General features: G+C 41.8%; 12 non-coding genes across 12 annotated transcripts; all 12 read right to left on the reverse strand.

Annotated features, from left to right (window-relative positions):
• Positions 1-422: 422 nt before the first annotated feature.
• trnar-ccu (transfer RNA arginine (anticodon CCU)) lies at positions 423-495 on the reverse strand. Its single transcript has one exon. It is a non-coding gene; the product is annotated as a tRNA-Arg (tRNA).
• A 1,182-nt stretch (positions 496-1,677) lies between these two features.
• trnar-ccu (transfer RNA arginine (anticodon CCU)) lies at positions 1,678-1,750 on the reverse strand. The gene has a single exon. It is a non-coding gene; the product is annotated as a tRNA-Arg (tRNA).
• A 1,192-nt stretch (positions 1,751-2,942) lies between these two features.
• trnar-ccu (transfer RNA arginine (anticodon CCU)) lies at positions 2,943-3,015 on the reverse strand. Its single transcript has one exon. It is a non-coding gene; the product is annotated as a tRNA-Arg (tRNA).
• A 633-nt stretch (positions 3,016-3,648) lies between these two features.
• On the reverse strand, positions 3,649-3,721 carry trnar-ccu (transfer RNA arginine (anticodon CCU)). The gene has a single exon. It is a non-coding gene; the product is annotated as a tRNA-Arg (tRNA).
• A 1,740-nt stretch (positions 3,722-5,461) lies between these two features.
• On the reverse strand, positions 5,462-5,534 carry trnar-ccu (transfer RNA arginine (anticodon CCU)). Its single transcript has one exon. It is a non-coding gene; the product is annotated as a tRNA-Arg (tRNA).
• Positions 5,535-7,491: 1,957 nt separating this feature from the next.
• Positions 7,492-7,564, reverse strand: trnar-ccu (transfer RNA arginine (anticodon CCU)). The gene has a single exon. It is a non-coding gene; the product is annotated as a tRNA-Arg (tRNA).
• Positions 7,565-8,478: 914 nt separating this feature from the next.
• Positions 8,479-8,551, reverse strand: trnar-ccu (transfer RNA arginine (anticodon CCU)). The gene has a single exon. It is a non-coding gene; the product is annotated as a tRNA-Arg (tRNA).
• Positions 8,552-10,291: 1,740 nt separating this feature from the next.
• On the reverse strand, positions 10,292-10,364 carry trnar-ccu (transfer RNA arginine (anticodon CCU)). The gene has a single exon. It is a non-coding gene; the product is annotated as a tRNA-Arg (tRNA).
• Positions 10,365-12,321: 1,957 nt separating this feature from the next.
• On the reverse strand, positions 12,322-12,394 carry trnar-ccu (transfer RNA arginine (anticodon CCU)). The gene has a single exon. It is a non-coding gene; the product is annotated as a tRNA-Arg (tRNA).
• A 914-nt stretch (positions 12,395-13,308) lies between these two features.
• On the reverse strand, positions 13,309-13,381 carry trnar-ccu (transfer RNA arginine (anticodon CCU)). Its single transcript has one exon. It is a non-coding gene; the product is annotated as a tRNA-Arg (tRNA).
• A 2,019-nt stretch (positions 13,382-15,400) lies between these two features.
• Positions 15,401-15,473, reverse strand: trnar-ccu (transfer RNA arginine (anticodon CCU)). Its single transcript has one exon. It is a non-coding gene; the product is annotated as a tRNA-Arg (tRNA).
• A 3,120-nt stretch (positions 15,474-18,593) lies between these two features.
• trnar-ccu (transfer RNA arginine (anticodon CCU)) lies at positions 18,594-18,666 on the reverse strand. The gene has a single exon. It is a non-coding gene; the product is annotated as a tRNA-Arg (tRNA).
• Positions 18,667-18,728: the final 62 nt, after the last annotated feature.

Consider the following 18,728-nt stretch of genomic DNA (forward strand, 5'->3'; position numbering starts at 1 on the left):
CATGGAATGAAACTACGCATTTTTTAAAAATATTTGTTCGCACTTAAATGCTATAAAAAGCTGGTTAGCCAAAAATGTTTTCGATCCATCAACCTCTGGGTTATGGGCCCAGCACGCATCCGCTGCACAACTCTGCTTTCAGCCACTTCAGCAAAGACTAAACCTCACAATCCATGGCTTAGGAGGCCAGTGTCTTAAGCCACTGGGGATCTTTGTAATCAATATGACCAATACGAACTGATGTAAGAGGTAAAAAAAAAATGTATAATGGCACTTACACATGGAATGAAACTACGCATTTTTTAAAAATATTTGTTGGCACTTAAATGCTATAAAAAGCTGGTTAGCCGAAAATGTTTTCGATCCATCGACCTCTGGGTTATGGACACAGCACGCATCTGCTGGGCCACAATGTCTACAACCACCCCAGATGGGACTTGAACCCACAATTCCTGGCTTAGGAGGCCAGTGCCTTATCCATTAGGCCACTGGGGCACTGTCTACCGTTCACAACCAGTACGAACTGGTTATGGGCCCAGCATGCATCCGCTGCACAACTCCGCTTTCAGCCACTTCAGCAAAGACTAAACCTCACAATCCATGGCTTAGGAGGCCAGTGTCTTAAGCCACTGGGGGTCTTTGTAATCAATATGACCAATACGAACTGATGTAAGAGGTAAAAAACAAAATGTATAATGGCACTTACACATGGAATGAAACTACGCATTTTAAAAAAATATTTGTTTGCACTTAAATGCTATAAAAAGCTGGTTAGCCGAAAATGTTTTCGATCCATCAACCTCTGGGTTATGGGCCCAGCACGCATCCGCTGCAAAACTCTGCTTTCAGCCACTTCAGCAAAGACTAAACCTCACAATCCATGGCTTAGGAGGCCAGTGTCTTAAGCCACTGGGGGTCTTTGTAATCAATATGACCAATACGAACTGATGTAAGAGGTAAAAAACAAAATGTATAATGGCACTTACACATGGAATGAAACTACGCATTTAAAAAAAATATTTGTTTGCACTTAAATGCTATAAAAAGCTGGTTAGCCGAAAATGTTTTCGATCCATCAACCTCTGGGTTATGGGCCCAGCACGCATCCACTGCACAACTCTGCTTTCAGCCACTTCAGCAAAGACTAAACCTCACAATCCATGGTTTAGGAGGCCAGTGTCTTAGGCCACTGGGGATATTTGTAATCAATATGACCAATACGAACTGATGGAAGAGGTAAATAATGGCACTTACACATGGAATGAAACTACGCATTTTTTAAAAATATTTGTTCGCACTTAAATGCTATAAAAAGCTGGTTAGCCGAAAATGTTTTCGATCCATCAACCTCTGGGTTATGGGCCCAGCACGCATCCGCTGCACAACTCTGCTTTCAGCCACTTCAGCAAAGACTAAACCTCACAATCCATGGCTTAGGAGGCCAGTGTCTTAAGCCACTGGGGATCTTTGTAATCAATATGACCAATACGAACTGATGTAAGAGGTAAAAAAAAAATGTATAATGGCACTTACACATGGAATGAAACTACGCATTTTTAAAAAATATTTGTTGGCACTTAAATGCTATAAAAAGCTGGTTAGCCGAAAATGTTTTCGATCCATCGACCTCTGGGTTTTGGACACAGCATGCTTCTGCTGGGCCACAATGTTTACAACCACCCCAGATGGGACTTGAACCCACAATTCCTGGCTTAGGAGGCCAGTGCCTTATCCATTAGGCCACTGGGGCACTGTCTACCTTTCACAACCAGTACGAACTGGTTATGGGCCCAGCATGCATCCGCTGCAAAACTCTGCTTTCAGCCACTTCAGCAAAGACTAAACCTCACAATCCATGGTTTAGGAGGCCAGTGTCTTAGGCCACTGGGGATATTTGTAATCAATATGACCAATACGAACTGATGGAAGAGGTAAAAAAAAAATGTATAATGGCACTTACACATGGAATGAAACTACGCATTTTTTAAAAATATTTGTTCGCACTTAAATGCTATAAAAAGCTGGTTAGCCGAAAATGTTTTCGATCCATCAACCTCTGGGTTATGGGCCCAGCACGCATCCGCTGCACAACTCTGCTTTCAGCCACTTCAGCAAAGACTAAACCTCACAATCCATGGCTTAGGAGGCCAGTGTCTTAAGCCACTGGGGATCTTTGTAATCAATATGACCAATACGAACTGATGTAAGAGGTAAAAAAAAAATGTATAATGGCACTTACACATGGAATGAAACTACGCATTTTTTAAAAATATTTGTTGGCACTTAAATGCTATAAAAAGCTGGTTAGCCGAAAATGTTTTCGATCCATCAACCTCTGGCTTATGGGCCCAGCACGCATCCGCTGCACAACTCTGCTTTCAGCCACTTCAGCAAAGACTAAACCTCACAATCCATGGCTTAGGAGGCCAGTGTCTTAAGCCACTGGGGGTCTTTGTAATCAATATGACCAATACGAACTGATGTAAGAGGTAAAAAACAAAATGTATAATGGCACTTACACATGGAATGAAACTACGCATTTAAAAAAAATATTTGTTTGCACTTAAATGCTATAAAAAGCTGGTTAGCCGAAAATGTTTTCAATCCATCAACCTCTGGGTTATGGGCCCAGCACGCATCCGCTGCAAAACTCTGCTTTCAGCCACTTCAGCAAAGACTAAACCTCACAATCCATGGTTTAGGAGGCCAGTGTCTTAGGCCACTGGGGATATTTGTAATCAATATGACCAATACGAACTGATGGAAGAGGTAAAAAAAAAATGTATAATGGCACTTACACATGGAATGAAACTACGCATTTTTTAAAAATATTTGTTCGCACTTAAATGCTATAAAAAGCTGGTTAGCCGAAAATGTTTTCGATCCATCGACCTCTGGGTTATGGACACAGCATGCTTCTGCTGGGCCACAATGTTTACAACCACCCCAGATGGGACTTGAACCCACAATTCCTGGCTTAGGAGGCCAGTGCCTTATCCATTAGGCCACTGGGGCACTGTCTACCTTTCACAACCAGTACGAACTGGTTATGGGCCCAGCATGCATCCGCTGCACAACTCTGCTTTCAGCCACTTCAGCAAAGACTAAACCTCACAATCCATGGTTTAGGAGGCCAGTGTCTTAGGCCACTGGGGATATTTGTAATCAATATGACCAATACGAACTGATGGAAGAGGTAAAAAAAAAATGTATAATGGCACTTACACATGGAATGAAACTACGCATTTTTTAAAAATATTTGTTCGCACTTAAATGCTATAAAAAGCTGGTTAGCCGAAAATGTTTTCGATCCATCAACCTCTGGGTTATGGGCCCAGCACGCATCCGCTGCACAACTCTGCTTTCAGCCACTTCAGCAAAGACTAAACCTCACAATCCATGGCTTAGGAGGCCAGTGTCTTAAGCCACTGGGGATCTTTGTAATCAATATGACCAATACGAACTGATGTAAGAGGTAAAAAAAAAATGTATAATGGCACTTACACATGGAATGAAACTACGCATTTTTTAAAAATATTTGTTTGCACTTAAATGCTATAAAAAGCTGGTTAGCCGAAAATGTTTTCGATCCATCGACCTCTGGGTTATGGACACAGCACGCATCTGCTGGGCCACAATGTCTACAACCACCCCAGATGGGACTTGAACCCACAATTCCTGGCTTAGGAGGCCAGTGCCTTATCCATTAGGCCACTGGGGCACTGTCTACCGTTCACAACCAGTACGAACTGGTTATGGGCCCAGCATGCATCCGCTGCACAACTCCGCTTTCAGCCACTTCAGCAAAGACTAAACCTCACAATCCATGGCTTAGGAGGCCAGTGTCTTAAGCCACTGGGGGTCTTTGTAATCAATATGACCAATACGAACTGATGTAAGAGGTAAAAAACAAAATGTATAATGGCACTTACACATGGAATGAAACTACGCATTTTAAAAAAATATTTGTTTGCACTTAAATGCTATAAAAAGCTGGTTAGCCGAAAATGTTTTCGATCCATCAACCTCTGGGTTATGGGCCCAGCACGCATCCGCTGCAAAACTCTGCTTTCAGCCACTTCAGCAAAGACTAAACCTCACAATCCATGGCTTAGGAGGCCAGTGTCTTAAGCCACTGGGGGTCTTTGTAATCAATATGACCAATACGAACTGATGTAAGAGGTAAAAAACAAAATGTATAATGGCACTTACACATGGAATGAAACTACGCATTTTAAAAAAATATTTGTTTGCACTTAAATGCTATAAAAAGCTGGTTAGCCGAAAATGTTTTCGATCCATCAACCTCTGGGTTATGGGCCCAGCACGCATCCACTGCACAACTCTGCTTTCAGCCACTTCAGCAAAGACTAAACCTCACAATCCATGGTTTAGGAGGCCAGTGTCTTAGGCCACTGGGGATATTTGTAATCAATATGACCAATACGAACTGATGGAAGAGGTAAATAATGGCACTTACACATGGAATGAAACTACGCATTTTTTAAAAATATTTGTTCGCACGTAAATGCTATAAAAAGCTGGTTAGCCGAAAATGTTTTCGATCCATCAACCTCTGGGTTATGGGCCCAGCACGCATCCGCTGCACAACTCTGCTTTCAGCCACTTCAGCAAAGACTAAACCTCACAATCCATGGCTTAGGAGGCCAGTGTCTTAAGCCACTGGGGATCTTTGTAATCAATATGACCAATACGAACTGATGTAAGAGGTAAAAAAAAAATGTATAATGGCACTTACACATGGAATGAAACTACGCATTTTTTAAAAATATTTGTTGGCACTTAAATGCTATAAAAAGCTGGTTAGCCGAAAATGTTTTCGATCCATCAACCTCTGGGTTATGGGCCCAGCACGCATCCGCTGCACAACTCTGCTTTCAGCCACTTCAGCAAAGACTAAACCTCACAATCCATGGCTTAGGAGGCCAGTGTCTTAAGCCACTGGGGATCTTTGTAATCAATATGACCAATACGAACTGATGTAAGAGGTAAAAAAAAAATGTATAATGGCACTTACACATGGAATGAAACTACGCATTTTTTAAAAATATTTGTTGGCACTTAAATGCTATAAAAAGCTGGTTAGCCGAAAATGTTTTCGATCCATCAACCTCTGGGTTATGGGCCCAGCACGCATCCGCTGCACAACTCTGCTTTCAGCCACTTCAGCAAAGACTAAACCTCACAATCCATGGCTTAGGAGGCCAGTGTCTTAAGCCACTGGGGATCTTTGTAATCAATATGACCAATACGAACTGATGTAAGAGGTAAAAAAAAAATGTATAATGGCACTTACACATGGAATGAAACTACGCATTTTTTAAAAATATTTGTTGGCACTTAAATGCTATAAAAAGCTGGTTAGCCGAAAATGTTTTCGATCCATCGACCTCTGGGTTATGGACACAGCACGCATCTGCTGGGCCACAATGTTTCCAACCACCCCAGATGGGACTTGAACCCACAATTCCTGGCTTAGGAGGCCAGTGCCTTATCCATTAGGCCACTGGGGCACTGTCTACCTTTCACAACCAGTACGAACTGGTTATGGGCCCAGCATGCATCCGCTGCACAACTCTGCTTTCAGCCACTTCAGCAAAGACTAAACCTCACAATCCATGGCTTAGGAGGCCAGTGTCTTAGGCCACTGGGGATCTTTGTAATCAATATGACCAATACGAACTGATGGAAGATGTAAAAAAAAAAATGTATAATGGCACATACACATGGAATGAAACTACGCATTTTTTTAAAATATTTGTTCGCACTTAAATGCTATAAAAAGCTGGTTAGCAGAAAATGTTTTCGATCCATCAACCTCTGGCTTATGGGCCCAGCACGCATCCGCTGCAAAACTCTGCTTTCAGCCACTTCAGCAAAGACTAAACCTCACAATCCATGGCTTAGGAGGCCAGTGTCTTAAGCCACTGGGGGTCTTTGTAATCAATATGACCAATACGAACTGATGTAAGAGGTAAAAAACAAAATGTATAATGGCACTTACACATGGAATGAAACTACGCATTTAAAAAAAATATTTGTTCGCACTTAAATGCTATAAAAAGCTGGTTAGCCGAAAATGTTTTCGATCCATCAACCTCTGGGTTATGGGCCCAGCACGCATCCGCTGCACAACTCTGCTTTCAGCCACTTCAGCAAAGACTAAACCTCACAATCCATGGCTTAGGAGGCCAGTGTCTTAAGCCACTGGGGATCTTTGTAATCAATATGACCAATACGAACTGATGTAAGAGGTAAAAAAAAAATGTATAATGGCACTGTCTACCTTTCACAACCAGTACGAACTGGTTATGGGCCCAGCATGCATCCGCTGCACAACTCTGCTTTCAGCCACTTCAGCAAAGACTAAACCTCACAATCCATGGCTTAGGAGGCCAGTGTCTTAAGCCACTGGGGATCTTTGTAATCAATATGACCAATACGAACTGATGGAAGATGTAAAAAAAAAAATGTATAATGGCACATACACATGGAATGAAACTACGCATTTTTTTAAAATATTTGTTCGCACTTAAATGCTATAAAAAGCTGGTTAGCAGAAAATGTTTTCGATCCATCAACCTCTGGCTTATGGGCCCAGCACGCATCCGCTGCAAAACTCTGCTTTCAGCCACTTCAGCAAAGACTAAACCTCACAATCCATGGCTTAGGAGGCCAGTGTCTTAAGCCACTGGGGGTCTTTGTAATCAATATGACCAATACGAACTGATGTAAGAGGTAAAAAACAAAATGTATAATGGCACTTACACATGGAATGAAACTACGCATTTAAAAAAAATATTTGTTCGCACTTAAATGCTATAAAAAGCTGGTTAGCCGAAAATGTTTTCGATCCATCAACCTCTGGGTTATGGGCCCAGCACGCATCCGCTGCACAACTCTGCTTTCAGCCACTTCAGCAAAGACTAAACTTCACAATCCATGGCTTAGGAGGCCAGTGTCTTAAGCCACTGGGGATCTTTGTAATCAATATGACCAATACGAACTGATGTAAGAGGTAAAAAAAAAATGTATAATGGCACTTACACATGGAATGAAACTACGCATTTTTTAAAAATATTTGTTGGCACTTAAATGCTATAAAAAGCTGGTTAGCCGAAAATGTTTTCGATCCATCAACCTCTGGGTTATGGGCCCAGCACGCATCCGCTGCACAACTCTGCTTTCAGCCACTTCAGCAAAGACTAAACCTCACAATCCATGGCTTAGGAGGCCAGTGTCTTAAGCCACTGGGGATCTTTGTAATCAATATGACCAATACGAACTGATGTAAGAGGTAAAAAAAAAATGTATAATGGCACTTACACATGGAATGAAACTACGCATTTTTTAAAAATATTTGTTGGCACTTAAATGCTATAAAAAGCTGGTTAGCCGAAAATGTTTTCGATCCATCGACCTCTGGGTTATGGACACAGCACGCATCTGCTGGGCCACAATGTTTCCAACCACCCCAGATGGGACTTGAACCCACAATTCCTGGCTTAGGAGGCCAGTGCCTTATCCATTAGGCCACTGGGGCACTGTCTACCTTTCACAACCAGTACGAACTGGTTATGGGCCCAGCATGCATCCGCTGCACAACTCTGCTTTCAGCCACTTCAGCAAAGACTAAACCTCACAATCCATGGCTTAGGAGGCCAGTGTCTTAGGCCACTGGGGATCTTTGTAATCAATATGACCAATACGAACTGATGGAAGATGTAAAAAAAAAAATGTATAATGGCACATACACATGGAATGAAACTACGCATTTTTTTAAAATATTTGTTCGCACTTAAATGCTATAAAAAGCTGGTTAGCAGAAAATGTTTTCGATCCATCAACCTCTGGCTTATGGGCCCAGCACGCATCCGCTGCAAAACTCTGCTTTCAGCCACTTCAGCAAAGACTAAACCTCACAATCCATGGCTTAGGAGGCCAGTGTCTTAAGCCACTGGGGGTCTTTGTAATCAATATGACCAATACGAACTGATGTAAGAGGTAAAAAACAAAATGTATAATGGCACTTACACATGGAATGAAACTACGCATTTAAAAAAAATATTTGTTCGCACTTAAATGCTATAAAAAGCTGGTTAGCCGAAAATGTTTTCGATCCATCAACCTCTGGGTTATGGGCCCAGCACGCATCCGCTGCACAACTCTGCTTTCAGCCACTTCAGCAAAGACTAAACCTCACAATCCATGGCTTAGGAGGCCAGTGTCTTAAGCCACTGGGGATCTTTGTAATCAATATGACCAATACGAACTGATGTAAGAGGTAAAAAAAAAATGTATAATGGCACTTACACATGGAATGAAACTACGCATTTTTTAAAAATATTTGTTGGCACTTAAATGCTATAAAAAGCTGGTTAGCCGAAAATGTTTTCGATCCATCGACCTCTGGGTTATGGACACAGCACGCATCTGCTGGGCCACAATGTCTACAACCACCCCAGATGGGACTTGAACCCACAATTCCTGGCTTAGGAGGCCAGTGCCTTATCCATTAGGCCACTGGGGCACTGTCTACCGTTCACAACCAGTACGAACTGGTTATGGGCCCAGCATGCATCCGCTGCACAACTCCGCTTTCAGCCACTTCAGCAAAGACTAAACCTCACAATCCATGGCTTAGGAGGCCAGTGTCTTAAGCCACTGGGGGTCTTTGTAATCAATATGACCAATACGAACTGATGTAAGAGGTAAAAAACAAAATGTATAATGGCACTTACACATGGAATGAAACTACGCATTTTAAAAAAATATTTGTTTGCACTTAAATGCTATAAAAAGCTGGTTAGCCGAAAATGTTTTCGATCCATCAACCTCTGGGTTATGGGCCCAGCACGCATCCGCTGCAAAACTCTGCTTTCAGCCACTTCAGCAAAGACTAAACCTCACAATCCATGGCTTAGGAGGCCAGTGTCTTAAGCCACTGGGGGTCTTTGTAATCAATATGACCAATACGAACTGATGTAAGAGGTAAAAAACAAAATGTATAATGGCACTTACACATGGAATGAAACTACGCATTTTAAAAAAATATTTGTTTGCACTTAAATGCTATAAAAAGCTGGTTAGCCGAAAATGTTTTCGATCCATCAACCTCTGGGTTATGGGCCCAGCACGCATCCACTGCACAACTCTGCTTTCAGCCACTTCAGCAAAGACTAAACCTCACAATCCATGGTTTAGGAGGCCAGTGTCTTAGGCCACTGGGGATATTTGTAATCAATATGACCAATACGAACTGATGGAAGAGGTAAATAATGGCACTTACACATGGAATGAAACTACGCATTTTTTAAAAATATTTGTTCGCACGTAAATGCTATAAAAAGCTGGTTAGCCGAAAATGTTTTCGATCCATCAACCTCTGGGTTATGGGCCCAGCACGCATCCGCTGCACAACTCTGCTTTCAGCCACTTCAGCAAAGACTAAACCTCACAATCCATGGCTTAGGAGGCCAGTGTCTTAAGCCACTGGGGATCTTTGTAATCAATATGACCAATACGAACTGATGTAAGAGGTAAAAAAAAAATGTATAATGGCACTTACACATGGAATGAAACTACGCATTTTTTAAAAATATTTGTTGGCACTTAAATGCTATAAAAAGCTGGTTAGCCGAAAATGTTTTCGATCCATCAACCTCTGGGTTATGGGCCCAGCACGCATCCGCTGCACAACTCTGCTTTCAGCCACTTCAGCAAAGACTAAACCTCACAATCCATGGCTTAGGAGGCCAGTGTCTTAAGCCACTGGGGATCTTTGTAATCAATATGACCAATACGAACTGATGTAAGAGGTAAAAAAAAAATGTATAATGGCACTTACACATGGAATGAAACTACGCATTTTTTAAAAATATTTGTTGGCACTTAAATGCTATAAAAAGCTGGTTAGCCGAAAATGTTTTCGATCCATCAACCTCTGGGTTATGGGCCCAGCACGCATCCGCTGCACAACTCTGCTTTCAGCCACTTCAGCAAAGACTAAACCTCACAATCCATGGCTTAGGAGGCCAGTGTCTTAAGCCACTGGGGATCTTTGTAATCAATATGACCAATACGAACTGATGTAAGAGGTAAAAAAAAAATGTATAATGGCACTTACACATGGAATGAAACTACGCATTTTTTAAAAATATTTGTTGGCACTTAAATGCTATAAAAAGCTGGTTAGCCGAAAATGTTTTCGATCCATCGACCTCTGGGTTATGGACACAGCACGCATCTGCTGGGCCACAATGTTTCCAACCACCCCAGATGGGACTTGAACCCACAATTCCTGGCTTAGGAGGCCAGTGCCTTATCCATTAGGCCACTGGGGCACTGTCTACCTTTCACAACCAGTACGAACTGGTTATGGGCCCAGCATGCATCCGCTGCACAACTCTGCTTTCAGCCACTTCAGCAAAGACTAAACCTCACAATCCATGGCTTAGGAGGCCAGTGTCTTAGGCCACTGGGGATCTTTGTAATCAATATGACCAATACGAACTGATGGAAGATGTAAAAAAAAAAATGTATAATGGCACATACACATGGAATGAAACTACGCATTTTTTTAAAATATTTGTTCGCACTTAAATGCTATAAAAAGCTGGTTAGCAGAAAATGTTTTCGATCCATCAACCTCTGGCTTATGGGCCCAGCACGCATCCGCTGCAAAACTCTGCTTTCAGCCACTTCAGCAAAGACTAAACCTCACAATCCATGGCTTAGGAGGCCAGTGTCTTAAGCCACTGGGGGTCTTTGTAATCAATATGACCAATACGAACTGATGTAAGAGGTAAAAAACAAAATGTATAATGGCACTTACACATGGAATGAAACTACGCATTTAAAAAAAATATTTGTTCGCACTTAAATGCTATAAAAAGCTGGTTAGCCGAAAATGTTTTCGATCCATCAACCTCTGGGTTATGGGCCCAGCACGCATCCGCTGCACAACTCTGCTTTCAGCCACTTCAGCAAAGACTAAACCTCACAATCCATGGCTTAGGAGGCCAGTGTCTTAAGCCACTGGGGATCTTTGTAATCAATATGACCAATACGAACTGATGTAAGAGGTAAAAAAAAAATGTATAATGGCACTGTCTACCTTTCACAACCAGTACGAACTGGTTATGGGCCCAGCATGCATCCGCTGCACAACTCTGCTTTCAGCCACTTCAGCAAAGACTAAACCTCACAATCCATGGCTTAGGAGGCCAGTGTCTTAAGCCACTGGGGATCTTTGTAATCAATATGACCAATACGAACTGATGGAAGATGTAAAAAAAAAAATGTATAATGGCACATACACATGGAATGAAACTACGCATTTTTTTAAAATATTTGTTCGCACTTAAATGCTATAAAAAGCTGGTTAGCAGAAAATGTTTTCGATCCATCAACCTCTGGCTTATGGGCCCAGCACGCATCCGCTGCAAAACTCTGCTTTCAGCCACTTCAGCAAAGACTAAACCTCACAATCCATGGCTTAGGAGGCCAGTGTCTTAAGCCACTGGGGGTCTTTGTAATCAATATGACCAATACGAACTGATGTAAGAGGTAAAAAACAAAATGTATAATGGCACTTACACATGGAATGAAACTACGCATTTAAAAAAAATATTTGTTCGCACTTAAATGCTATAAAAAGCTGGTTAGCCGAAAATGTTTTCGATCCATCAACCTCTGGGTTATGGGCCCAGCACGCATCCGCTGCACAACTCTGCTTTCAGCCACTTCAGCAAAGACTAAACTTCACAATCCATGGCTTAGGAGGCCAGTGTCTTAAGCCACTGGGGATCTTTGTAATCAATATGACCAATACGAACTGATGTAAGAGGTAAAAAAAAAATGTATAATGGCACTTACACATGGAATGAAACTACGCATTTTTTAAAAATATTTGTTGGCACTTAAATGCTATAAAAAGCTGGTTAGCCGAAAATGTTTTCGATCCATCAACCTCTGGGTTATGGGCCCAGCACGCATCCGCTGCACAACTCTGCTTTCAGCCACTTCAGCAAAGACTAAACCTCACAATCCATGGCTTAGGAGGCCAGTGTCTTAAGCCACTGGGGATCTTTGTAATCAATATGACCAATACGAACTGATGTAAGAGGTAAAAAAAAAATGTATAATGGCACTTACACATGGAATGAAACTACGCATTTTTTAAAAATATTTGTTGGCACTTAAATGCTATAAAAAGCTGGTTAGCCGAAAATGTTTTCGATCCATCGACCTCTGGGTTATGGACACAGCACGCATCTGCTGGGCCACAATGTTTCCAACCACCCCAGATGGGACTTGAACCCACAATTCCTGGCTTAGGAGGCCAGTGCCTTATCCATTAGGCCACTGGGGCACTGTCTACCTTTCACAACCAGTACGAACTGGTTATGGGCCCAGCATGCATCCGCTGCACAACTCTGCTTTCAGCCACTTCAGCAAAGACTAAACCTCACAATCCATGGCTTAGGAGGCCAGTGTCTTAGGCCACTGGGGATCTTTGTAATCAATATGACCAATACGAACTGATGGAAGATGTAAAAAAAAAAATGTATAATGGCACATACACATGGAATGAAACTACGCATTTTTTTAAAATATTTGTTCGCACTTAAATGCTATAAAAAGCTGGTTAGCAGAAAATGTTTTCGATCCATCAACCTCTGGCTTATGGGCCCAGCACGCATCCGCTGCAAAACTCTGCTTTCAGCCACTTCAGCAAAGACTAAACCTCACAATCCATGGCTTAGGAGGCCAGTGTCTTAAGCCACTGGGGGTCTTTGTAATCAATATGACCAATACGAACTGATGTAAGAGGTAAAAAACAAAATGTATAATGGCACTTACACATGGAATGAAACTACGCATTTAAAAAAAATATTTGTTCGCACTTAAATGCTATAAAAAGCTGGTTAGCCGAAAATGTTTTCGATCCATCAACCTCTGGGTTATGGGCCCAGCACGCATCCGCTGCACAACTCTGCTTTCAGCCACTTCAGCAAAGACTAAACCTCACAATCCATGGCTTAGGAGGCCAGTGTCTTAAGCCACTGGGGATCTTTGTAATCAATATGACCAATACGAACTGATGTAAGAGGTAAAAAAAAAATGTATAATGGCACTTACACATGGAATGAAACTACGCATTTTTTAAAAATATTTGTTGGCACTTAAATGCTATAAAAAGCTGGTTAGCCGAAAATGTTTTCGATCCATCGACCTCTGGGTTATGGACACAGCACGCATCTGCTGGGCCACAATGTTTCCAACCACCCCAGATGGGACTTGAACCCACAATTCCTGGCTTAGGAGGCCAGTGCCTTATCCATTAGGCCACTGGGGCACTGTCTACCTTTCACAACCAGTACGAACTGGTTATGGGCCCAGCATGCATCCGCTGCACAACTCTGCTTTCAGCCACTTCAGCAAAGACTAAACCTCACAATCCATGGCTTAGGAGGCCAGTGTCTTAGGCCACTGGGGATCTTTGTAATCAATATGACCAATACGAACTGATGGAAGATGTAAAAAAAAAAATGTATAATGGCACATACACATGGAATGAAACTACGCATTTTTTAAAAATATTTGTTCGCACTTAAATGCTATAAAAAGCTGGTTAGCAGAAAATGTTTTCGATCCATCAACCTCTGGCTTATGGGCCCAGCACGCATCCGCTGCAAAACTCTGCTTTCAGCCACTTCAGCAAAGACTAAACCTCACAATCCATGGCTTAGGAGGCCAGTGTCTTAAGCCACTGGGGGTCTTTGTAATCAATATGACCAATACGAACTGATGTAAGAGGTAAAAAACAAAATGTATAATGGCACTTACACATGGAATGAAACTACGCATTTAAAAAAAATATTTGTTCGCACTTAAATGCTATAAAAAGCTGGTTAGCCGAAAATGTTTTCGATCCATCAACCTCTGGGTTATGGGCCCAGCACGCATCCGCTGCAAAACTCTGCTTTCAGCCACTTCAACAAAGACTAAACCTCACAATCCATGGCTTAGGAGGCCAGTGTCTTAAGCCACTGGGGGTCTTTGTAATCAATATGACCAATACGAACTGATGTAAGAGGTAAAAAACAAAATGTATAATGGCACATACACATGGAATGAAACTACGCATTTTTTTAAAATATTTGTTCGCACTTAAATGCTATAAAAAGCTGGTTAGCAGAAAATGTTTTCGATCCATCAACCTCTGGCTTATGGGCCCAGCACGCATCCGCTGCAAAACTCTGCTTTCAGCCACTTCAGCAAAGACTAAACCTCACAATCCATGGCTTAGGAGGCCAGTGTCTTAAGCCACTGGGGGTCTTTGTAATCAATATGACCAATACGAACTGATGTAAGAGGTAAAAAACAAAATGTATAATGGCACTTACACATGGAATGAAACTACGCATTTAAAAAAAATATTTGTTCGCACTTAAATGCTATAAAAAGCTGGTTAGCCGAAAATGTTTTCGATCCATCAACCTCTGGGTTATGGGCCCAGCACGCATCCGCTGCAAAACTCTGCTTTCAGCCACTTCAGCAAAGACTAAACCTCACAATCCATGGCTTAGGAGGCCAGTGTCTTAAGCCACTGGGGGTCTTTGTAATCAATATGACCAATACGAACTGATGTAAGAGGTAAAAAACAAAATGTATAATGGCACTTACATATGGAATGAAACTACGCATTTAAAAAAAATATTTGTTTGCACTTAAATGCTATAAAAAGCTGGTTAGCCGAAAATGTTTTCGATCCATCAACCTCTGGGTTATGGGCCCAGCACGCATCCGCTGCACAACTCTGCTTTCAGCCACTTCAGCAAAGACTAAACCTCACAATCCATGGCTTAGGAGGCCAGTGTCTTAAGCCACTGGGGGTCTTTGTAATCAATATGACCAATACGAACTGATGTAAGAGGTAAAAAACAAAATGTATAATGGCACTTACACATGGAATGAAACTACGCATTTAAATAAAATATTTGTTTGCACTTAAATGCTATAAAAAGCTGGTTAGCCGAAAATGTTATCAATCCATCAACCTCTGGGTTATGGGCCCAGCACGCATCCGCTGCACAACTCTGCTTTCAGCCACTTCAGCAAAGACTAAACCTCACAATCCATGGCTTAGGAGGCCAGTGTCTTAAGCCACTGGGGATCTTTGTAATCAATATGACCAATACGAACTGAGGTAAGAGGTAAAAAAAAAATGTATAATGGCACTTACACATGTAATGAAACTACGCATTTTTTAAAAATATTTGTTGGCACTTAAATGCTATAAAATGCAGGTTAGCCGAAAATGGTTTCGATCCATGGGTCCAGCACACATCTGCTGGGCCACAATGTTTCCAACCACCCCAGATGGGACTTGAACCCACAATTCCTGGCTTAGGAGGCCAGTGCCTTATCCATTAGGCCACTGGGGCACTGTCTACCTTTCACAACCAGTACGAACTGGTTATGGGCCCAGCATGCATCCGCTGCACAACTCTGCTTTCAGCCACTTCAGCAAAGACTAAACCTCACAATCCATGGCTTAGGAGGCCAGTGTCTTAGGCCACTGGGGATCTTTGTAATCAATATGACCAATACGAACTGATGGAAGATGTAAAAAAAAAAATGTATAATGGCACATACACATGGAATGAAACTACGCATTTTTTAAAAATATTTGTTCGCACTTAAATGCTATAAAAAGCTGGTTAGCAGAAAATGTTTTCGATCCATCAACCTCTGGGTTATGGGCCCAGCACGCATCCGCTGCAAAACTCTGCTTTCAGCCACTTCAGCAAAGACTAAACCTCACAATCCATGGCTTAGGAGGCCAGTGTCTTAAGCCACTGGGGGTCTTTGTAATCAATATGACCAATACGAACTGATGTAAGAGGTAAAAAACAAAATGTATAATGGCACTTACACATGGAATGAAACTACGCATTTTAAAAAAATATTTGTTTGCACTTAAATGCTATAAAAAGCTGGTTAGCCGAAAATGTTTTCGATCCATCAACCTCTGGGTTATGGGCCCAGCACGCATCCGCTGCAAAACTCTGCTTTCAGCCACTTCAGCAAAGACTAAACCTCACAATCCATGGCTTAGGAGGCCAGTGTCTTAAGCCACTGGGGGTCTTTGTAATCAATATGACCAATACGAACTGATGTAAGAGGTAAAAAACAAAATGTATAATGGCACTTACACATGGAATGAAACTACGCATTTTAAAAAAATATTTGTTTGCACTTAAATGCTATAAAAAGCTGGTTAGCCGAAAATGTTTTCGATCCATCAACCTCTGGGTTATGGGCCCAGCACGCATCCACTGCACAACTCTGCTTTCAGCCACTTCAGCAAAGACTAAACCTCACAATCCATGGTTTAGAAGGCCAGTGTCTTAGGCCACTGGGGATATTTGTAATCAATATGACCAATACGAACTGATGGAAGAGGTAAATAATGGCACTTACACATGGAATGAAACTACGCATTTTTTTAAAATATTTGTTCGCACTTAAATGCTATAAAAAGCTGGTTAGCAGAAAATGTTTTCGATCCATCAACCTCTGGCTTATGGGCCCAGCACGCATCCGCTGCAAAACTCTGCTTTCAGCCACTTCAGCAAAGACTAAACCTCACAATCCATGGCTTAGGAGGCCAGTGTCTTAAGCCACTGGGGGTCTTTGTAATCAATATGACCAATACGAACTGATGTAAGAGGTAAAAAACAAAATGTATAATGGCACTTACACATGGAATGAAACTACGCATTTAAAAAAAATATTTGTTCGCACTTAAATGCTATAAAAAGCTGGTTAGCCGAAAATGTTTTCGATCCATCAACCTCTGGGTTATGGGCCCAGCACGCATCCGCTGCACAACTCTGCTTTCAGCCACTTCAGCAAAGACTAAACCTCACAATCCATGGCTTAGGAGGCCAGTGTCTTAAGCCACTGGGGATCTTTGTAATCAATATGACCAATACGAACTGATGTAAGAGGTAAAAAAAAAATGTATAATGGCACTTACACATGGAATGAAACTACGCATTTTTTAAAAATATTTGTTGGCACTTAAATGCTATAAAAAGCTGGTTAGCCGAAAATGTTTTCGATCCATCAACCTCTGGGTTATGGGCCCAGCACGCATCCGCTGCACAACTCTGCTTTCAGCCACTTCAGCAAAGACTAAACCTCACAATCCATGGTTTAGGAGGCCAGTGTCTTAGGCCACTGGGGATATTTGTAATCAATATGACCAATACGAACTGATGGAAGAGGTAAATAATGGCACTTACACATGGAATGAAACTACGCATTTTTTTAAAATATTTGTTCGCACTTAAATGCTATAAAAAGCTGGTTAGCAGAAAATGTTTTCGATCCATCAACCTCTGGCTTATGGGCCCAGCACGCATCCGCTGCAAAACTCTGCTTTCAGCCACTTCAGCAAAGACTAAACCTCACAATCCATGGCTTAGGAGGCCAGTGTCTTAAGCCACTGGGGGTCTTTGTAATCAATATGACCAATACGAACTGATGTAAGAGGTAAAAAACAAAATGTATAATGGCACTTACACATGGAATGAAACTACGCATTTAAAAAAAATATTTGTTCGCACTTAAATGCTATAAAAAGCTGGTTAGCCGAAAATGTTTTCGATCCATCAACCTCTGGGTTATGGGCCCAGCACGCATCCGCTGCACAACTCTGCTTTCAGCCACTTCAGCAAAGACTAAACCTCACAATCCATGGCTTAGGAGGCCAGTGTCTTAAGCCACTGGGGATCTTTGTAATCAATATGACCAATACGAACTGATGTAAGAGGTAAAAAAAAAATGTATAATGGCACTTACACATGGAATGAAACTACGCATTTTTTAAAAATATTTGTTGGCACTTAAATGCTATAAAAAGCTGGTTAGCCGAAAATGTTTTCGATCCATCAACCTCTGGGTTATGGGCCCAGCACGCATCCGCTGCACAACTCTGCTTTCAGCCACTTCAGCAAAGACTAAACCTCACAATCCATGGCTTAGGAGGCCAGTGTCTTAAGCCACTGGGGGTCTTTGTAATCAATATGACCAATACGAACTGATGTAAGAGGTAAAAAACAAAATGTATAATGGCACTTACACATGGAATGAAACTACGCATTTAAAAAAAATATTTGTTTGCACTTAAATGCTATAAAAAGCTGGTTAGCCGAAAATGTTTTCGATCCATCAACCTCTGGGTTATGGGCCCAGCACGCATCCGCTGCACAACTCTGCTTTCAGCCACTTCAGCAAAGACTAAACCTCACAATCCATGGCTTAGGAGGCCAGTGTCTTAAGCCACTGGGGATCTTTGTAATCAATATGACCAATACGAACTGAGGTAAGAGGTAAAAAAAAAATGTATAATGGCACTTACACATGTAATGAAACTACGCATTTTTTAAAAATATTTGTTGGCACTTAAATGCTATAAAATGCAGGTTAGCCGAAAATGGTTTCGATCCATGGGTTATGGGCCCAGCACACATCTGCTGGGCCACAATGTTTCCAACCACCCCAGATGGGACTTGAACCCACAATTCCTGGCTTAGGAGGCCAGTGCCTTATCCATTAGGCCACTGGGGCACTGTCTACCTTTCACAACCAGTACGAACTGGTTATGGGCCCAGCATGCATCCGCTGCACAA

The sequence above is a fragment of the Oncorhynchus mykiss genome, chromosome 7, assembly GCF_057628025.1.
Source record: "Oncorhynchus mykiss isolate SJ-2025 chromosome 7, ASM5762802v1, whole genome shotgun sequence".
In the NCBI taxonomy this organism is placed as follows: Eukaryota; Metazoa; Chordata; class Actinopteri; order Salmoniformes; family Salmonidae; genus Oncorhynchus; species Oncorhynchus mykiss.